The sequence below is a fragment of the Tachysurus fulvidraco genome, chromosome 8 (genome assembly GCF_022655615.1).
Source record: "Tachysurus fulvidraco isolate hzauxx_2018 chromosome 8, HZAU_PFXX_2.0, whole genome shotgun sequence".
NCBI classification, from domain to species: Eukaryota; Metazoa; Chordata; class Actinopteri; order Siluriformes; family Bagridae; genus Tachysurus; species Tachysurus fulvidraco.
Window position 1 is genome coordinate 411,939 of NC_062525.1, and position 23,169 is coordinate 435,107.

Below are 23,169 nucleotides of genomic sequence, written 5' to 3' on the forward strand. Positions count from 1 at the left end.
AATAAACTACCAGTTAAATCACTGTTAAACTCTTAAGTATCTTAAGTATGTAACTTAGTGAACCAGCATTAATGTATTCAATGTTAGAGATTTAAGCTTTTATGTACGTCGCTCTGGATAAGGGCATCTGTCACATGCTGTAAATGTAAATGTACATGTATTGTTACGTCCAAAGACGTATATTTTGTCTTGTCTTGTGGTTGCTGTTGTGTTGTCTCCTGCTCTCCTGTGGCTCCTCCTACTGTCTTCTCTCAGGTCACCTAATTGCTTCCTCCCAGCTGCACCTGTTTACCAACCGGAAGGGAAGGAGTTTAAAAGCGGAGCAGAAGGCTCAGTTGGAGACCCCCCCCTTTCCTTTTCTCCAAGAGCATGATCCGTGTTCTACCCAGCTGGCGTATTGAACTCTATGTTGTGTTTATTATCCAGTGATATCGTGATCAGTGACTTTGGTTCTGATGGTTCTTTTGTTATTTTGTGTAGTTTTGGGAACAGTAGGGAGGTGGGTGCCACTTTATTTTGTGAATCCTTGTTTTCTCCTGTGTTGTGTTAGTTAGGGAGTGAGTTCAGGTATCTGTTATTTATTTTACTTTTGTGTTCTAGATTATCAAGATTTCAACTCCCCAGGCAGTGAACTTTTGTTTGTTATTTTGGCGTTGCCCCCTTCTGAGATTTTGTTCCCTTCTTCCGTTGAATTTGAACTGATTAGTTTCTTGTTTTCTTCCTGTTATCTACAGATGTTTAAATAAAACTTTTGAATTCAGAACATGTTGATGTGGTGCTGTGGCAGGGTCCGGGTTATGCTCTTCTCTCTTATGTTAGGTCCCAAAACCCCTAGACACGCGAGCTACGCGCGGGACGTAACATATTAGTGGGGGCTCGTCCGCTTTTTCTTCCCTCTCTGTTGGGCGCGGTTGGTCTGCCCGTGGTGTTTGCTTTTTGGCTGTGCTGTTGTGACTTGTTTCTTGTGTGGTCGTTCGTGTTTGGCTGTTTGCATTTTTTTTGTTGGGTGGGGTGCAGTGTGTGAGTAGGGAGATGGAATTTGACTTGTTGAAGTTTACTCTTGCGCCAACGACGGAAGTTTTTAATCAATGCAGAAAAAAAGATTTGTTGTTAATTGCTGATTTCTTTAATGTCAATGTATCCAGAAAGGCTGCCAAGCAAGTGATTAAGGAGGAGCTGTATTATGAGTTGACGAACACAGGTATTCTACCTGATGAGTCACCACTGGAGTTGGGAGAGCAGTCTGTAGCGGTAGGAGAAACTTCTGTTTCAGGTTTACCCTTTTCCACTGAATCTTTTCTTGATCTGTTGACTGCAATCAAGTTAAAGGAGCTTGACTTGGAGCTACAAAAACAAGAACATGGCATTAAAGCACTACAACTCCGTACTATCGAGGTTGAGGCACAGCGTGATATTAAATTGAAATCACTTGAATTAGAAGCTGAAGCTTTGCGCAGAAAGCCGGTTCCCCTCCCACGTTTGAGAGCTCCATCCTCCCCAGCATTTGGGAGTGCACAGTCACACTCCAGCACGGTTAACCATAACCCGTTGAACAATACCCAGCCGAACTTTGATGTGGCGAAGTATGTAAGACTGGTACCCCCTTTTAGAGAAGCTGAGGTAGATTCCTATTTCACTGCTTTTGAACGCATCGCTGCTAAACTGGGGTGGCCAAAAGATATGTGGGGGCTTCTCTTGCAGTGCAATTTTGTTGGCAAAGCACAGGAGGTTTGTTCTTCGCTTCCTATTGAGCAGTCTCTTGACTATGAGATTGTCAAAGGGGCAGTATTGAGAGCATATGAATTGGTTCCTGAAGCCTACCGGCAGCGCTTCCGAAACTTAATGAAAACAGCCAAACAAACGTATGTAGAATTCGCTCGGGAGAAAAAACTCTTTTTGAGAAGTGGTGCTTCTCTAATAAGGTCACTAGTTTTGAGCAGTTGCAGGAGCTTATTATACTAGAGGACTTTAAGAATTGTGCTCCCGAACCTGTTGTTGTTCATCTAAATGAATAAAAAGTAAACACGCTCTCTGAAGCTGCTGTGATCGCAGACGAGTTCGTGCTTACTCATAAGTTTTCCCGTCTTCACGTCAGTCCAAACATCTGTGTTTTAATACTGGGCCGAGAGGGAGGGGCGGGTCAAATGTTTTAAGCGAAATGGCAGATAAGGGTCGTAAAGCTGATACACAGCGCGTTACTAACAAACGTGTTTGTTTCTATTGTTTGGATCCTAACCATTTTATTACTGATTGTAAAGCATGGAAACAGAAAAATGCTGGTGGAAAAACTAAAAGTATGGCTTTTGCTCAGGCTGTCTCAGTCCCTAAAAACTGTTCAGTGACGGCAGAGAGTACAGGGTATGCCCCCTTTATCTTTACGGGTTCTGTTTCCCTATGTGCTGACTCTCTGGGTAAATCTATCTCCATTCTGAGGGACACGGGTGCGACACAATCATTTATTTTAGCAGATGCTTTACCATTCTGTGGTGAAACATACTCTGGAACCGATGTGTTGGTCCGTGGAATTGAGCTAGGATGTGTGAGGGTGCCGGTGCATGTGGTTCATCTCAAATCTGATCTGGTTACAGGTATGGTTCCTCTTGGGGTGCGAACTGAGCTACCTGTGGATGGTGTAAGCCTTATTTTGGGGGATGATTTGGCAGGTGGTAAGGTTTTTCCCTCCCCAGTTGTTGTAGATATGCCAGATATTTCTCCTGATTCTGATGTTGCTACTTGTTTCCCTTCTGTATTTCCGGCTTGCGCAGTAACGTGGGCTCAGGCACAGAGATGGAAGGAGACCGTGAGTCTCGCTGACTCATTCCTGAATCCAGCAAAAGATTCACTGGAGTGTACTCTATCAATTACACCGCAGTTTGCTCCTAGTGATTTGGTGAGCTCAGAGGTGGGTGCAACAGCTCTGAAGTTTGATAGAGAGAATTTAATCGCTGCTCAAAGATCTGACCAATCATTCGCACACTGTGTTGACGCTGCTGTTCAGCTAGATGACTCTAGAAATGCTAGAATAGCTTTTATTTGGGAAGATAATGTTCTCATGCGTCGTTGGAAGCCACGTAATGTTGATGAGGCTTTAACCGTCTACCAAATTGTTGTGCCCTCTAATTTTCGTTCTCAGGTATTACAGCTTGCCCATGAACATCCTCTCTCTGGCCATCTTGGGGTTAATAAAACTTACAAGCGAATTTCCAGATACTACTTTTGGCCTGGACTGAAGTCTAGCGTTTCCAAATTCTGCAAGTGTTGTCATGTTTGCCAACTGGCGGGTAAGCCTAATCAGATCATACCTTCTGCTCCCCTCCATCCAATTCCAGTGGTGGGAGAGCCGTTTGAACGTTTAATTTTGGATTGTGTTGGGCCACTACCGAAATCTAGATCAGGACACCAATATATTTTGACTTTGATGTGTGCTGCCACCAGGTTTCCAGAAGCTGTTCCTCTCCGTACTCTTAGAGCCCCGGCGATAGTGAAGGAGGTAGTTAAGTTCTGCTCAATGTTTGGGTTACCTAAGGTTATCCAAACGGACAGAGGTACTAACTTCACTTCAAAAGTGTTTGCTCAAGTGTTGAAGGAGTTGGGAGTTGGCCATAGATTATCCAGTGCATACCATCCAGAGTCCCAGGGTGCGCTGGAGCGTTTTCACCAAACCCTGAAGTCCATGCTACGTGCATATTGCCTAAGCACTGGTAGAGACTGGGTTGAGGGTTTGCCATTATTAATGTTTGCAGTTAGAGAGACTGTGCAGGAGGCATTGGGTTTCAGCCCTGCTGAACTTGTTTTTGGGCACACTGTTCGGGGGCCGTTGAAACTGCTAAGGGAGCAGATGTTGGCGAAAAATCCAGTGTCTAGTAATGTGTTGGACTATGTATGTGCTTTCTGTGAGCGTCTCCATACAGCTTGTGATTTAGCAAAAACTCATATGTTAACCGCACAGTCCAAGATGAAGTTACGATATGACAAGGCATGTGTCAAGCGCATTTTCCAATCTGGCGATTTAGTTTTAGTCTTGCTTCCTGTTCCAGGGACAGCATTGCAGGCTAAATTCACTGGCCCGTATGCAGTTGAAAGAAAACTTACGGACACTGATGATGTAATCTCTACTCCAGATCGGAGGAGAAAAAGTCGAGTGTGTCATGTGAATATGCTGAAAGCTTATGTCACAAAGGAAGCTACAAAAGAAACCCCTGTGTCTGATATTGCATCTGCAGTTACTGCTACCACACTCTCCACTACATATTGTCCCCTGCAGGATAATCTAGATGTTCATAAGGACCGAATATCTGGGACGCGTCTAAACAATTCTGCAGTGCTGAGTAACTTGGACTCATATCTTGCTCACTTGCCCCAGAACCAACGTACCAATGTAGTTGAATTAATAGGCAAGTACCCCAGCTTGTTTTCTGATGTTCCCCACCTTAGACACGCGAGACACGCGAGCTAGCGTGGGACGTGACAGTATGTTGCGCACTGGTTCAGTTTGTTGAGTTCACGTCCCAGTGAGAGTTCGCTGTAGCTGTCGCTTCTCGCTGGAACATCTTTGTGTATGTAATATTGTAATATATGTAATATTGTGTCATCTCTGTTTATGTAATATTGTGTCGTCTCTTGTTTACTATACTTGGGATTGAAACTGGATTATACAAACCGAGGAAACTTTTGTACAATTCTGGATGTTTCTCTGAATGCGTCTCTGTTCACTGGCTGCTAAGCTGCTGCTGGCTATGGAACATCTGCACGGCTTCATTAAACTTCTCTACAAAGTCGGGGTGAGTCTCCAGTCCATCGTTATCTTTTGTGGTCAGGACAGTTTAGTGATTGGTTTCCCTTCCACCACTCAAGCTGAACTGACAAGGTTTTTCTGCCGTGATGATCATATAAACAGCAGAGACGTGGATGTCGTAGCTGTTAGTTTTCATGTCGTCCTCATTCAGTGACGCTTCCCTGTGTCCATGATCTGACTGGGGTTCAATTATGTGGTCAAACGTGAGTGGTAACTTGAGCACGACTCTGCTTAGAGTGACGGTTTTGGGTCTATTGCTCTGTGTTGTCGTTACCATGGTGTTTATTTACACGTCGGCCAATCTACATAAACATAACCCTTTTTTTGTGTCTACCACGTTTTTCTTTCTGCCACTTGGAAGCATTGTTTTTGCTCATTTGTTATACATTTTTAAACTTTAAGCACTACATTACTCAACATTTAACCAGGAGATTTTATCCTTGTTTTTATTGCTTTATATTCTGTAGGGTAATAACCATTGTGCTTTGAACAAATGTTTTAAACTCATGGTATCTTAAGTATGTAACCCAGTGAACCAGCATTAATGTATTCAATGTTAGAGATTTAAGCACTTATGTACATCACTCTGGATAACGGTGTCTGCCACATGATGTAAATGTAAATGTCTGCCAAATGCTGTAAATGCTATGGTTTCCATCAATTTGAAAGTGAAAAAGTACGGTGACCCAGACTCAGAATTCGTTCTCTGCATTTAACCCATCCAAAGTGCACACACACACAGCAGTGAATACACACACACACACACACACACACACACACACACACACACAGCAGTGAACACACACAGCAGTGAACACACACCCAGAGCAGTGGGCAGCCATTTATGCTGCGATGCCCGGGGAGCAGTTGGGGGGTTCGGTGCCTTGCTCAAGGGCACCTCAGTCATGGTATGGCCGGCCCGAGAATCAAACCCACAACCTTAGGGTTAGGAGTCAGACTCTCTAACCATTAGGCCACAACCCCCCCATTCGGTGTGTCAAAATAAATACTACAGTATTATCTACTTATCTACTTTTACTATGTTAAGGACATCGACTAAAACTACCTGATGACCCACCACCGATTCTCAAAAATCTGGTCATAGTATTTGATTCTTCTGTCTTTCTCAAGTCTCACGAAATCTGCCTTCTTTCATCTACGAAATATTGCCAGATTACGCCCATGTTTAAATATCAATGATGCAGAGACCCTTGTCCATGCTTTCATTACCTCCTGTCTAGATTACTGTAATGCACTTTTTTATGGTTTACCATCAACTTCCTTAACCCTTCTATTGTCCTCCTATAAAATTAGGAGCGCTTGACCTTGTCTGTTTTGACTGCTTATAAAAAATGAAGTATATACAATAGCCATTTGTTTTTCTTTTCACCTTTTTAGTCTAACTTGTTTCCAACATATTAACATATTAACATATATTTTGCAAAAAATAAATTATATTTGGTATAATAAACCTTATTTATATACAAAAATGCCTCTTTTTTTTTTAGTAAAAAAACCCAGAAGTTTTGAATTATTTTTACTATAGAGGCAAAAGATTGTTTTGAAACCATTTTGACCATTTTTAGTGTCAGTAAATAATAAAACCTGTGTTTTTTCCAGGCCAAATTTTCTTGAATGCTTATAAATCAAAAATTCTACAATTATCACCATTCTGTGTGTAATATCTATTTTGCCCACCTGATGTCATCTAATCAACCAACAACAGGCTACACCCCACCCCCACACTCAAAAACATGGCATAATTTCATGTGAATAAAACTTCTTTTACACTCCTTACCAGGGGCGGTTCTAGCCCTTTTTTAGGGTGGCTTCAGTCCCCTGTCCGTAATCTCAGCCACCCTAAAACTATACGGATCATTTTTACTTTCATAAATAAACAATAAAAATTGCTAACCCTAACCCTAGGGTGTCCTGGTGCCATGTGTACTGATGGACACCCTTATGCTTGAACATGGTGTTCGTTATGGACAAACTGTGACTAGCACAGAAGTCCAATAACAGAACACCACTCGGGTTCAGGTCGGGGGGGCCGTTCCTCCCAATCACGCCCCTCCAGGTGTCACTGTCACTGCCCACGTGAGCGTTGAAGTCCCCCGGTAGAACGACAGAGTCCCCGGTCGGAGCACTTTCCAGCACCCCTTCCAGACACGCCAAGAAGGTCGGGTACACTACACTGCCATTTGGCCCGTAAGCACAAATAACCATGAGAGACCTATCCCCGACCCGAAGGCGCAGGGAAACGACCCTCTCCTTCACCGGGGTGAACTCCAACACATGGTTGCTGAGCTGGAAGGCTATGAGCAAGCCCACACCAGCCCGCCGCCATGGTCAACTCCAGAGTAGTAGAGAGTCCAGCCTCTCTCAAGGAGTTGGATTCCAGAGCCCAAGCTGTGTGTGGAGGTGAGCCCAACTATGTCTAGTCGGTATCTCTGACATTCCATGTCCCTAGTGCCAGATTCCGTGTCTGGGGATTAGGTCGCCGAGGCCCCCGCCTTCGACTGCCACCCAATCCACATTGCACCGGCCCCTTACGGTTTCTCCTGCAGGTGGTGGGCCCACAGGAGATCGGCCCCACGTCGCTCTTTCGGGATGAGCCCGGCTGGGCCCCGTGGGGCAAGACCACGAGGCGCTCGCATGCGAGCCCCAACCCCGGGCCTGGCTCCAGGGCGGGGCCCCGGTTGCGCCTTACCGGGCGACGTCATGGACCTTGATTTAACTTTTCTCATAAGGGGTTTTTTCAACTGCTCTTTGTCTGGCCTGTCACCCAGGACCTGTTTGCCTTGGGAGACCCTACCAGGGGCAAAAAGCCCCAGACAACATAGCTCCTAGGATCATTCAGGCACGCAAACCCCTCCACCACAATAAGGTGGCAGTTCAAGAATATAGAACTCTTCTTGTTTTAAATTCTCACTGAGGGCTAAACCCCCTAAAGATGAAATCCTAGAACTGCCCCTGCTCCTTATGTTTTTTTTATTATACTTAATTTATGAACACCAAACCTTGTGAAATTTTGCCATGTTTTTGAGTAAAATAAGCAGAAATTATAAAATATTATTTTGGATAACCACTGACTGATAAATGTCAAACATTACTCAGCATATCTTCAGGCCAAAGCTGACTGATGCAACTAAATATATAAATAAGAGAGTAAACAAATATTATTTGCAAAACACATGTATTTTATTTTTGAACTTCTAGAAATATGAACGTGTGTGTGTGTGTGTGTGTGTGTGTGTGTGTGTGTGTGTGTGTGTGTGTGTATAAAGTTCTCCTCACTACATTTAAAGCTCTCCATCACTCCTGTCCACAGTATATCACAGATCTCGTTCACACATATACCCCTGCCCCTGCACTTAGGACCTCTGACTCTAATTTATTAGAGGTCCCTCGTTATAGACTGAAGTCTTTTGGTGGTAGAACCTTCTGTATTGTGGCTCCCAGACTCTGGAATTCTCTCCCCAGAGCATTCGAGACCTGGCGTCTTTACAGGATTACAAAACTAATCTGAAAACGTATCTTTTCACTTGAAAGTTTATACTAAATAATTAATACATTTTATCTTTTTAAAAAACCAAGTGAACACACTGACTATCACGGTCACCCTGTACATGATTATATGTGAATATTGTGTAATTGTAAGAGGGAGATCTGGGATATGGCCAATGAGAAGCGGCCACTCTCCTGCTTTGCTCTGGATCGAAGGATTGAACGGGGTAGGAGGTTGCAAAGGCAATATCAACATAACAAATGTAAGGTACAATACAGATTGTGTTTCTGTAAAAAACATCTCCATAATCTAAAACAGGTAAGAAGGTAGCTTCCACCAACTTTCTCTTTGCTGACTGTGAAAAACAAGCACTATTTCGAAAGTAAAACCCCAGTTGTTGCCTAAGCTAAGGTAGTCAAGGGCATAATCTGCGTTCAAGTAGATATATTCTTTTAAATGTTCCCTTAATGAAGACAGAGTTTGGAAAAACTGCTTTTACTTATAGTGCATCAACTGCTTGGAATGAGATTCAAAGATCATTGAAATTGAGTGTACTTATCTCAATAAAAGAGTTTAAGCTGTATCTCAACCGAACATTCCAAACTGTCTGCACTTGTTCTTAATCTTGTTTTAGTCTTGTTTTATTGTTGGAAATGTGTGTGTTGTGATTATTGTTCTATGTACTTAATTTGTTTTTATGTTGTCTATTGTGTGCTGCTACCTTGGCCAGGGCTCACTTGTAAATGAGATATCTATCTCAATGTGATTTTATCCCTGGTTAAATAAAGGTATAATAATAATAAATACAAAATGCTAAAATATATGAAATCTCTTATGACATTTTTTTTCTGGATAGAAATTGGATAACAATGGGATTATAAGTTTTTATGACCTGATGATTATGGCAAATGATCTCATGTGGACCTGAAAATGTAAGTTTATACTAAATAATAAATACATTTTAACTTTTGAAAACCAAGTGAACACAATGATTATCACAGTCACCCTGTACATGAATATTGTGTAATTGTCTCATTTCATTCCTTTTCAGAATTTGAAGACCCTCAATCTCCAAACACAGCCTTGAACCACAGCACCAAGGAGACCAGAAAGAAAGATCATAAAATTAATTCTGCCAACAGCATGAAGAAAATGGATAAGGATCAACAAAGTCTTCAGGAACAATTAGGAAATTCTTGGACAGAAACACCTGATAGATTTGTGTCTAAAGACATTAGGAAACAACACACTGATGACATCGAGGCTTTAGCTTGGAGCATTTTGTGTTTTTTTAAAGTATTCACAGTAAAATATAAAGATATTTATAAGTGTCCAGATAAGGACATACATACATATCATTATACATGATTTACAATTAGAATGGGGGGGGGTAAAGACTACATCTGTAAAGAATTTAATTTACTTTCCCAAGAGGATGATATTAATTGTGTTTTAGACAACTGCTATACACTTCAGAGTAGTGACAACATCCTGAATGTGATCGCACACTACTCAAGGGTTGGTGAAAAGGATCCCAAATACATCATGATAAACCACTGGATTTATAAACTGTATCCAAAGAAACTTTATGTAATTTCTTGTAGGAAAACAGTTAGACATTAGAACAGAAAATGCAGATGAAATAAGTTCAGTTATTGAAGGTCAGTGCAAGAAGTACAGATACAAAGACATTCGAGAAGGAATCAGGAGCTGTAAAGAGAATAATAAGGATATGAATGATGTGTATGTTGAGTACGCTCACTACGCCAGAGATACTTTACAGGGCATCTATACACACGGATGTTTAGATCCCTGTAAAGAAGCTTGGTTTACTACATACTTTACAGCAACAATTATTTCAGAGTCTATAAGAAACTTTAGATCCTTTATCACCACACTAATGACTTTAGATTTGAGTCTCAGCCAAAATCCTGAATTTCTTATAGAGAAGCTTCCAATGGCAAGAGGGGGAAGCTGGATAAACTCAGATAAACGGGGATTTTATGGGGCAAGCACTCCAGTCCATGGGGAAAAAAACAAGACTTAAAAAGCTAATACAGGATGAAGAAGAAATCTGTGAAAAATGGATTTTACACAAAAATAAATCAGAGATTGATACCGAAACGATTAAATGTCTCCTCGAGTTAACATACGGTAAACTCAGACTGCGTACTGATCCTTCACTTCTCGAAACCTTCATCACAAATTATGTACATTTTACAAATTATGTACATTTTTTTAAATAAAATCTAAAATTCCCCCTGAATTACTGAGAGGGTCACATGGTAGACAGATTTCTCTACAGAATATGAATTTAAGTTTATCATCTTTAATCAGTCCGAACACAATTAGACCAAAATTAACGTGTCTGCCCCACCCTTGTCGGTTGTTGTAAGAATGGGACCTTTAGTATGTAGAATGGATGATGAAGGAAATTAATGGTTAACTTTACAAAGAGGAAATCTAAACTCCATGTGATCTTTACACCAATTCAACATTTGTTTGACTGTATATTTGTAATCTCACCCCCAGTTCCACCCATATGAGGATGGGTTCCCCTTTGAGTCTGGTTCCTCTCAAGGTTTCTTCCTTTACCAATTTAAGGGAGTTTTTCCTTGCCACTGCTGCCTGAGTCACCTCAGACTTGCTCAATAAATAAATAAATACAATAAATATATACATACATACATACATACATACATACATACATACAGACTGTGAACTATATGTATCTTAATTTTTTACTATATTAATTCATTTTTCTCCTTATGTTAAACTTCTGTTCTATGTTTATGTTCTGTAAAGCTGCTTTGAGACGAAGCCCATTGTAAAAGGCGCTATACAAATAAACTTGAATTGAATTGAATTGAATTAACTTCATGATTAATGGAACAACCTTACCGATGCTATCCAACTTCAAAACCCTGCTCTCATTTTCCGATACAAAAGAAAATTGAGATTCAGGCTACAAATACTAGAAAACATCGAGCTAGGAGACAAAGACAAAGAGAAGAAAAAAGATACCGCTGACAGTAACCCTTAAAGGGAAACCACAAAGTGCCTGGTGGAAGAACTTAGTAAGATGATGTTGTAAGCTAAATGCCATAAACTTTTATTTATTCTAATACTGTTTGATTATTTTATTTGTAATTTTATTTTATTTTACTTTACATATATTACACACATTTATCTGTGTAGCTGTAAATTTTCCTGGAGGTGGAAGCACAACATCAGAGTTCATCAATATTAAATGGTTTGGAGTCAGAGGTTCAAGTGAATTTGGATCATTAATGCTATCCACCTTTACTGGACGACTATTAACTATGGCCATTGCCTAGTAGAACAGTATTTTGAGTGAAGCATCGTCAAGCCTACCTGGGCACTGAGCAAGTGTGGCATTGAGTACATTTCACACTGTGCGAATTTGATGCTCCTAAATGCCTCCAGCATGAGATGCATAAAATACAAACTCGCATTGTTTCTCAGAGAGAAACACTTCCAGAGCTTTGGGGTCAAATTGTTTTATTGATTCTTTTAGCTCATTTCTGGCTCCCACAAAGTTGGTACCATGGTCACACTGAAGTTTGTGTACTGCTTCTCTAAGATTGATAAAGCACCTCAAGGCATTAATACAGGCATCTGTGGATAAATCTTCAATAATTTCAATATGAACTGCGCGAGATGATAGACAAGTGAATATTAGGCCGTATCTCTTGTATTCCTTGCGAGTTCTCTTTATGATAAATGGCCCAAAACAATCCATGCCGCAGAATGTGAAGGGGGCAGATACTTCAACACGTTCTTTGGGAAGTTCTGCCATTCGCTGTTCTTCTGTTGGTCGTCTAATTTTTCGGCATTGCACACACTTGTGTATCAGCTTCACAACTGACTAACTGCCTCCAATGATCCAAAATTCTTTCATTCTAAGCTCCATTTGAGTTTGGTTTCGACCCTGATGACAAACTTTGGTGTGGTAATGTGACAGAATTGGTGATGTCACTCTCCTTTGGGAGAACCACTGGATGTTTTAGTTCAGGACTGAGTGATGACCTTTTCAATCTTCCGCCTACACGAAGAAGACTTTTGTCAAAAATAGGATCTAGGTGGTATAATGCACTAGAACTTGGAAGAAAGTTCCCCTTCTCAATCATTCTTGTTTCTTTGGAGAATGCTTCCTGCTGCACAAGCTTAATCACTGCTTCAGCAGCCTTCTGACGCTCATTGACAGTCACATGATTGCTAGGGAATTTCTGTTTTGATCCCAGTCTTTTTATCCTTGCAACAACCTTTAGAAGCATCGACCAAGAAGAAAATCGGCTGAAACGACTAAGAATGTCCGTACTGTTGCTGATTGTGGTCACAAATGTTTGGACTGATTTAACTTCAGGGTCACCAACAAGCAGGTTGACAGATGTGTATGGTGTTGGACTTACTCCTTGTTCCCACAGAAATTTGGGTCTTGATAACCAATTCGATGAAGAGATGTCAGAGGCATGAAGCCCTCTAGAGGCATGATCAGCTGGGTTTTCTGTTGTATTAACATAATGCCAGTGACTCAGATCCGTAATGTCTCTTATGAGCTGCACACGGTTAGCAACGAATACATGAAACCTTCGTGCTTCATTGTTAATGTATGTCAGAACAACCTGTGAATCTGTCCAGAAGAACTCTTGGTCAATCTTCATGTCAAGCTCTGTTTTCAGCATGACACTCATTCTTGCAGACACAACAGCTGCTGCAAGTTCCAATCTCGGTATACTTGTGATTTTTGTAGGTGCAACTCTGGACTTTGCCATCACCAAACTGCAATGCACTTCATTCTTGTCATTTTTGAAACGGAGATAAGAGCAAACTCCATATCCGGCATTAATTGCATCGGAGAAATGGTGCAGTTCCGTTTTGATGATTTTATTGAAAACAGTTGGGTGATAACATCCTGGTATAGCAACTTCCTTAAGCCTTTGAAATCCATTTTTCCAATCCTCCCACCGTGAACATAATTCATCTGGAAGCTGATCATCCCATCCTATGCCTCTTCTGCACAGTTCTTGCAGGATACACTTTCCTCGCAGAATGAATGGTGAAACAAACCCTATCCAAACCTATCCGATAGTCTTGAGGCTGTTTCTCTAAGTCTCCTCCCTCCCACCATAAAAACCGTAGAAAATTGCGTTCGTCTGGAGGGACAAGGAACTGATGAAACATCCTTTCTATGTCACAAGTGACTGCCACTAGTTCCTTCTGAAGCGACAAAGTACTCCCACTAAAGAGTTAATTAGGTCAGGTCCAGTCAGAAGAGTGTCATTTAGTGATATACCACAAAACTTAGCTGAACAATCAAACACAACCCTCAGCTTATCTGGTTTCTGAGGGTGGTACACCCCATGGTGTGGAATGTACCATACATTCTCTCCTTCAGGTATCTCTGGGGCTAGTTCAGCATCACCTTTGCTAATGATCTCCTCCATAAAAGCCTTGTAATGATCAGAATATTGCTTGTTAGACTTGAGCCTTTTCTTCAAATGCTGCAAACGAGCCTCTGCTAGCCGCTTGTTATTTGGCAGTGAGGGTTGGCCATTACACTTGAAAGGGAGAGGAAGTTCATAATGTCCATTATCCTTCTGTTTGATATTGGCACTAAGATGCTGTATGAAACGAACATCCTCTTGGGACACAGTTTTATCCTCATAACCTTTCTCGTTGAAATCAGCCTCTAAAATCTTCAAAACATCGTTGGGTAATGGGACTGGTATTTCTTTCACCGCAACTCTATGAACAAATTTCTGATTTCCCTGTCTGTCTAGGTGTGGATTGGAAAGGCCTATAATACTCCAGCCAAGTTCAGTTCTTTGTGCAAATGGTTCATTTTCACCACCTATTATAACTTTGAGAGGGGCTAGAGCTGATGAGCAGTCATATCCAATTAAAAGACCAACTTCACAATTCTGAAGAGGTGGCAATTGATTGGCCAGATGTCTGAGGTGAGGCCATTGCAGTGCTGGGTTTTTTGGTTGGGATATAAGACTTGTCAACAGGAATGAAGTCTCTAGTATATGCTTGGTGTAGTTGAATAGAGTTTGCTACTTGAAGCCCTTGAATTTGCAGCCCACTAACCCTTTTACTTGCAGTGATGGTGTCAACAGCTGTCATAGTGCTGAGTCTAAGTTGCACTGGTTGAGTGATTGTATTTAAGTCATCAAGAAGTTCTTCCAAAGTGAATGATGAGTCACTCTGCGTGTCCAGTAGAGCATAAGTAAGGACTTCTCTTTGTGGTTCTTCCACTGTAGAAATGAGGATTGGCATGATACTGGAAGTAGCACAAGATCTCTGTGTGAGTACATGGGCCATGACCTTGTGAACTTCTTGACTTTCTTGAACTTCTGTGGAGGTTTTCTTTGATGCTTTCAAAGACACTTTATCACTTTCTTCATGCAAGCAGGTAGGGTGATTTCGGCCACATGTTCCACATTTATGTCGTCTTTTGCAATCTTTAACTATGTGCCCTTTCCTGAGACAGCCGAAGCAGAGGTGATTTTCTTGAACTTCTTGTCTTCAATGGTTCTTTCTGCAAATGTAGGACATTGAGCAATGTTGTGTTTTTCATCTTTACAGATGAAGCAAGTCACTTTTGGCTTAAAGCTGGATGTTTCAAGCCTTTTAGAGCTGAAATCTTTCACATCAGCCTTTCGACTGAGAGTCTTAGCTCACTTGGGAAACCTTTCATCTAAATTTTTCAGATTCATGAAGACTGGGGAAGTGATGGGGTTGCATGCTATTCTGGTTTCCTTTTGCATGAACTCTGTAAAGTGTTTGAAACTTGGATAATCACCTGACGCATCAAGCTTTTCCACCACAATTCGATTCCACTTGCGTATAATCCATTCGGGTAGTTTCTTTAGCAGCTTGTGGTTTTCTTCACAGTCATTTAGAATGGCTAGTCCTTTAACTTGAGGAATTGCCTCGACACATCCTTGAAGGAAGTCAGTGAAGTCTCGTAGAGCGAGAGGGTCATTTGCCCCAATTTTGGGCCATCTCATCAACTTGTCTCGAAAAGCCCTTTGCAGTGTGAATGGGTTCCCATATCTATCTTGCAAGACCTTCCAGGCACCTTGGTATGCGTCCTCAGAATTTATGTAGAAATATCCCTCCACCGCTTTGCGAGCTTCTCCAACAAGGTAGTTCTTAAGATAGAACATCTTTTCACCAGGTGGGAAGGGCTTTCGATCAATAAGGGCCATGAAGGACATTTTCCAATCTATGAATTTCAAATGATCGCCAGCAAAGATGGTGGGTTCAGGAACAGGCAGTCGATGTGTGCTTAGTGAATCTGCTATCACTTGAGCAAGAGCAACATTATCTTGAGATGGCTGGGCTTTATGCTCTTCACAGACTGCTTGCTGGGGTGAGAACAATTCAGCTTCTGGGTTTAGTCGAAATGTGGGTTCTGTCCTGTGACAGCCAATGTGAATGCTAGTGTCTAGTTCCTATTATTGCCTTGAATGACGCCTTCAAGATCGTTATACACCTTGACACGAGCTGCTGCTACTTTTACATCTTTGTCTACTTGCAACTGATGTAACTGTTTTCTTTCCTCTTCTAGCCTTAGCTGCATTTCGATCTTCCTTTGTTTTATTTCTGCAAGCATTTTAGTTTCACAAAGCTTCCAATCACTCTCACTCAATAGCTTCCAATCACTCTCACTCAATAGCTTCCAATCACTCTCACTCAATAGATGTGTTGCATAGCATGGATTATTTCTTTCAATTTACACAGTTCAGGTAACTGAATGCAACATGATCTTAAACTCTCTTATAACTCAAATTTTCACTTTGCTCTTTAAGGCTCTCCAATGATGTCATGACACCCAGCCGCTTGACTTGAATGAATGGCCGTGCTCTAGAGATGCGACCTCATGAAGACGATGACAGCAGTGATGTAACAGATGCGTGGTTCCTTTAAGCGCCAAGTTTCACTGTAGCTGCCCATTGGTATCCATAAAAGAGACACAGACATTTTCCGACGGGTGCTTCTTTCTTTATTTTGCTCGCGAAGAGCGCCATTAAACTTTGTTTGCCTAGCACCATGAAACTACACAAAGAAGCAACATAACAAATAAATATGACTCATATCCAAAAAAAATACTATAAATAAAGTTCACATTTGCAGAGAAACATATAAAATATATATGATAAAGTGGATGAAGACAATATGAAACGATTAATTAACAAAAGGAACTCAATGATTAACATGTACATGCTAACAGGCTCGTAGGACTTTGCAATAAACTATAACACCTGACATATTTCGACATAACATACCTCGCTCTGCTTTACCAAAGGGAACTAAGATGAAATTAAGCAGAATTTAATCTCTGCTCACTGGAAAACACATATATGCACATGGACTGTACAGGAACATGAACCTTCGCTCTTTTCTCTCTGCTGATCTAATTACCTTTGCGTTACTCCCCCTACAGCATAACCTATCATGCTCAAGAAAACATGCTGAAACATTTAACATCTTCAAGAAAAATTTAAATTGACACAACCGGTCATTTACAATCTGTATTACACTGCTTTTAATAAAAACAAGATCTTGACAAAAAGGTCTAAGTCTGACTCCTTCATTTAAAGATTCAAACAATAGAATAGGTAGAAGAACTTGAAGAGGATCCTTTGCAGTGGTGTCAAAAGTATTCACATTCATTACTCAGGTAGAAGTATAGATAATAGGGTTTAAAAAGACTTCTGTAGACGTTGAAGTATCAACTTGAGCTTTTTACTCAAGTAAAAGTGTAGGTTTCAAAACTACTTTAAAAGCATAAAAAGTATAAAGGTAAAAGTAATGCAAGGAAAAAATGCCATTAAGGACAAATGCTTAGGCTGTGCCACAGGGGCTTATTGTGCACTACCCAACCTCCTCAAAAAACATATTTCTAAAGGCCATAATGACTATAATGTTATATTAATATGATAATGTTTAAAAAATTTAAGATGCACAAGGCTACCTGTTTCAGACACATACTGTATATGGCCATTGAAAAAGAACACATTTTTGTACAATGCAAATACATTAAAGAACCATATATGTGTACTTCTGAGCTGTGTTTCATGGAGCAGAAGATATGACTAGTTAGCTATAATTATTGTAATGGTGCAAAAAGTCAAACTTCAGAGGCATGTCATCAATAACCTTTATTGAAACAAACACATTGGTCTTAAAAAACAACAGGGTAATAAACATGCGACAAAGAGTTACTAATAGGCTTTGTTCATCCACAAAAGCAGCTGGTTCTCAAAGTTCTTTGAGCCAATGCATGTTCTTCTTGGCCTGAAGATCAGCCCTGCAACAGGCTGCTGAGGCCGGGAGAGCCATATTAAGCTTAAGTGATAGCTGGCACACAGCTGGGAAGGACTTCAGTACCTCTACTGTGTCTCCTGGGCACCCCAGGTACACATCCAACTGCTGGGTCGTTTCAAGAAGGCTGGTCTTCATGGAGGAAAAGAAGTTTATCAGAATAAAGAAATTCATACAGAATTAAAACATTAGGATTAGAAAATGTTGACAGATTTTTTCTTTTTGGGTGAACTATCCCTTTAAAGTTGTTTTAGGACCACAAAATTAGCAGTAACATCATTTTAAACAGCATTTGGTTAATAGTACCTCTTTACAAGGATCCATAGGGCCCCATACAGGCGCACGTGTGCACGCTCATACACAGACAGGATCATGACTATCTTTAGTACATACCTTATCAACCAGCCGTAGATTATAGCTATGCACAATTAACTTACAAGTATTGCATATAGTAACAATATAAGCTCAGATAACATTTGGTTAAAGTTGAATTTCAAATCTCACACCTGTTCCCCATTGTGTGTGATTGTCCTTTTTGTATATATGTGAGCCGCGTTGCCAACGGCAGCGCAGATTCATTAGTTTACATTAGTTCCCCGTGTAATATGGATATAAGGCGGGGCAATCACGTGACAAAAACGATAACAAATCGCAAATGGTCAAAAGTCCGCGCTAATCCCTGACAGATCCGCGCTGATCCCTGACAGAACGAGGGGGCGAGGAAAAAGGGCCAGAAGGACTGACGGAACAGTCCAGGGGAAGAAGGGGAAAAAAAAGCCGGACGGAGTTGGAAGCTATCCTGCTGGGTCTCCTGGTTCTTTAGGCGGATTCATTCTGTCAGACCCCGGCAGGAGGAGGCTTGGAGACAGACCCGTTCACAGGATAGCTTCAAATGAAAGGGGTTTAATACATAAGGAAGACAAACAAACATATCCACACTACACGGGGAACTAACGTAAACTAATGAATCCGCGCTGCCATCAGCAGTACGTTACTAGGTCACTACAATATTGTCAATAATCGACTGATAATAACAAAAACTATAGCTTTACACAATTAACTTACAAATATAGCAATAATTTAAGCTCAGATAGAGAGAGAGAGCTGAGGCCCAAACACGGAGATGTCAGTAGTTTAGAAAAACATGGAGATGAAGTACTGAAGAAGCGACAGGTCATAGAACTTGTGATTAATGTCATTGGTCAGCAAGGCCTTAGTTATCGTGGTGATAAACACAAGAACGCTTATTCCTTAGAAGACTTGATCATGTAGATATTTTAGAGTTAATACTGTATATATTTATGTACATATATAATACAGCATGTATGACACCAGTCTGCAAGCACACATTAGTGAATGAAGTGAAAAGAATAAAAAGATGCATGAAAGTGGACATAAAGTAAAGGCTCCCTTTTGACTTTGCTGTTCCTGACGACAGTAAACAGTCATTCGTGTTATCAGTCTCTTCTACACTTCTCATACAAGAGGCACCAGCACAAGTCCATGTTTGGTGTCATTCACATTTACTTCATCTTGTGCTCGCCAACACAACTGGAATTGTAGTGTCAGGTGCATCACTTTTCTCTCTGCTAAATGATATCGTCACATTCATACACACGTTTAACAAATGCAGGAAAGTGTGAGACGGAGTCAGTGAGGACAGGGGACACAGACGTATGTCTCTAATAGGAGAAACAGGGTGGTGGTCTGAAAGCATTTACATTGCAGTGCTGTAGATCTGAGGGTGTGAGGTGCAGTGTGAGGAGTGATGAGGGCTTTGGGGTAAGAGGGAGATGGTCTGTTTTTAGTAGACAAGCGTCAGGGTTTAAATCTAATGTGTTCAGCTACAGGAGCCAGTGGAGGAACACAGCAGTGGGGTGGTGTGGAGAACTTAGGCAGGTTGAAGACAAGTCCTTCTGATGAGTGGAAAAGGACAGTTGTGTGTCCATGATTACCTCAAGGTTGTGAGCTGTGACTGAAGGGAGATCAGATCGTTATGCAGGAATATTGTAAGATCATGACCTGGGGATGAATCACTCGGGATTATCAGCAGTTCAGTTTTGTTGGGAAATATTAGAAGAGCTACCTGTCCTTTTCATGTCTGAAAACATGGAGAGAGTGAAAGTGGCTGTTCTCAGAAGACAGAGATACCAGGCTTTAGCTTTGTAGCTATTGAAACTGCATAATCTACACTGACGCTTATCAGTGGTGAAGCTCACCGTCTGCTGCACCCTGTAAAGACATGCTGATATGCCGTATAGCTAGAAATTAAAGACCCAAATTCCTTCAAAATGTTAGCTTCGGGTTATGCTACTGCCGTTCTAGCTTATTTTACAAAATAAACAAGTCCCTTCAACAAAAACCTTTATGTTGTGGAAAGCACAGCGATCAAAAGTAGAGGACTTTAGTAAAAAACACTTTACAACTGCAATTTCTCAGGGTTTCAGCTGTTAAAAAGGAGTAGAGAGTGTAGAGGCCCTAGATATCAAATGACTTAAGACGAATGAACCTGTGACCCCTGAACATCACCAGTTTCTCACACTGCTCTGGTGTGACCTTGGTCCAATCTTCTGTATAGTGCATTTCAGTCAGGTTTAGATCAGGACCTTTTCATTATTTCAGTGTTCTTAACTTTGTGATGGAGGTTTATGTTGGAGGAAAATTGTAGGCTAATTTCGAGATAAATGCAGCAAAGGACCTGCATGTTGCTGACGGAGGTTCTGATAGACATTTGGACTACTGCAGCTTTCTCTGTCAGATCTTCTGAACACAATTAGTCCTCTGTAAATGATCCAAAATTAAAATTAAAATTAAAAGTTCTCCACATTACCTCACTGCTGCGCTCCTCCAATGGCTCTGATGATTGTCTATTACAGTACAATTGCAAGTACAGTATATACCAGGGCCATGTGGTGTTGTCCTTCTTTATCCAACTCCATCCCAGGAACTGATAGGTTCATTAAAAACACCTGGAGATTGGACCAGCTTAAGATTTGATTTTATTGTTATTTTAGTTCCGGGTCAAGAAAATAACAATAAGGTTAAAATCCTACTGTGACTGTGAACACAATACAGGTGTAAATGTGTAGGTTTGAACACAGAGGGGTGAATTATATAGAAATCAGAAAGGCCTTAATGTGTAAATACTTTATATAACTAATTAATCTAAGTGTAATCCAATCATTGGGAATCAACAATATTTGTGTGTTAAAGGGTAACAAAACAGTCAGGAATACACAATAAATCACTTAAGTATTTAAAGGTGACAGGATTTATTAATCAACCGAATTTAGGTTGTATTATTTTCTCTCTCTAACATTACTGGTCTTTGTCCTGTACAGAGCAGAAACACACGTTAAATCTTTATTTGTGTGAATGTGAGATTTTTATATGTTAATTTTTGCATTTTAGCTCAAATGTAAAGTTTTATTTATCTTGCTATAAATATTTCTGTGCACTTTATCAGTCTGTGCTTTTGGTTTCTTTTTCTGTTAAGGAAACTGAAGCTTTACATGACATGAAGGTCCTCACAAAACGAGTTAACTAACAAGTAATAAATGGTTTTAATAACTACCTGAATTAATTATGATTTATTAGGAACACATCACTGTAACATGTTATAACATCTCTGTAACATGTAACATCTTATAAATAACAGGTTTATATGTCATTTAATACCTATTTTGCAAATATTCATTGATAATTAATAAAGTTTGTAAATGGATGTAAAACCTAGTAGGAAATCCCAATGACCTAATAAATATTATAAGGAAAAAAAGCAGGACATTTCTCAAAGGGACCAAGTTAATTACAAGAACATAAGAACTGTTTGTACATTTGTATGGTCTAACAACATACTGATACACAGCACTTACCAGCTGGTGGCGTTAATGCACCGTAACAATAAAAACACCAAGATGATGAACTTCCTGGTATTGAATCAGAGTTTAGTGATGATTTTACAGTTTGTCTCAATTGCTAAACACTAAACCCTTTTGTCTGAACCAAATGCTCAGTTGCCTGAACCCACTGATTGAACCAATCACTCTTTTGGCAAAACCATAAGCATTTTTCACCTGTTTAGACACAACTTGCCAACACATTTCCATTTTGATGCACCCGTGCTGCATAATGGTGAGCACAGGTGACAAAAGTCAAACACAATGAAAGCACAAGTGTCACCGAATACAAAAACTCAAAAGTGATCACACTTGTGGCTAATAATGTGAGGGAACATAAACAGCAAGCCAGTTCAGAGAGCACTGGTTTGTGAGACCCTACAATGGATATAAGTCTGAGAGGAAGAGTTTGTGTGAGAGGAAGAGTTCGTGTGAGAGGAAGAGTTTGTGTGAGAGGAGGTCGAGGTGGTCAGTGAAGACAAAGAACAGTAATATCTGATTAAATCAGAGCTACTGTGATTGACCATGTTCTTGTCCATGGTATGAGCATGAGGGAGGCTGGACACAGGGTACAACCAAACATCAGTAGATTCACTGTGTACACCATAATCCGAACATTTAGAGAAGAGAAGAGAAGAGAAGAGAAGAGAAGAGAAGAGAAGAGAAGAGAAGAGAAGAGAACAGGTAATTACCTTTTTTTGACATTATAGTACAGTATGTAAATGTTGACAGCAATTACTGTATGACAAACTATATATTGTACCACAGTATACTGTAAGTAAATATATGTGTCAGTACATCACCGTACCAATGTACTGTAGTATTGTAATGGAGGTTGGTCTGTCTGTAGGTCTAGTATTCCATCTACATTTTTTGTAACTCCATGTTCTCTTTTTGTAGAATTGAAAGACTGCCACCTGGGGGTGGGAGGACAGGTACAATATGTTCTCCCCACACCAAGAGACCCTAATTGTTAATATGGTCTGTGAGAACAATGTCATTAAATTGAGTGAAATTAAGTTGAAGATCATTGAGGTTCAATGTTGAGGTTATCAACAGTGTCAGCTTCTCTACTGTTGATCGTGTCCTCAAGTTCAACAGACTGCGCATGAAACAGCTATACAGAGTGCCCTTTGATCGCAACTCAGACAGAGTCAAAGAGCAAAGATTCCAGTATGTACAGGTTGGCATATATCCAGACACATTCAATGTTCATTACTCTAAGTAGTGATTTACTGTAGTGGCCTAAATCACTCACAAATCACTCACAAAACTATATCTATTTCTACAGAGGGTTCTTCAACTGGATGAAATGGAAAGACCCCATGAATACGTGTACATGGATGAAGCTGGGTTTAATCTCACCAAAAGGAGAAGAAGAGGCCGTAACGTGATTGGCCATCGGGCCATTGTTGGTGTTCCTGGGCAGCGTGGTGGCAATGTCACATTATGTGCTGCCATGAGCAATCATGGGGTTGTTCACCATCATGCCAACCTGGGGCCCTACAACACTCACCAGCTCCTCATTTTCCTCAATTGCATGTGAGATGCTCTGTTAGGGCAGCAGGATGAGCATCCCATCTATGTTGTTGTTTGGGACAATGTGAGTT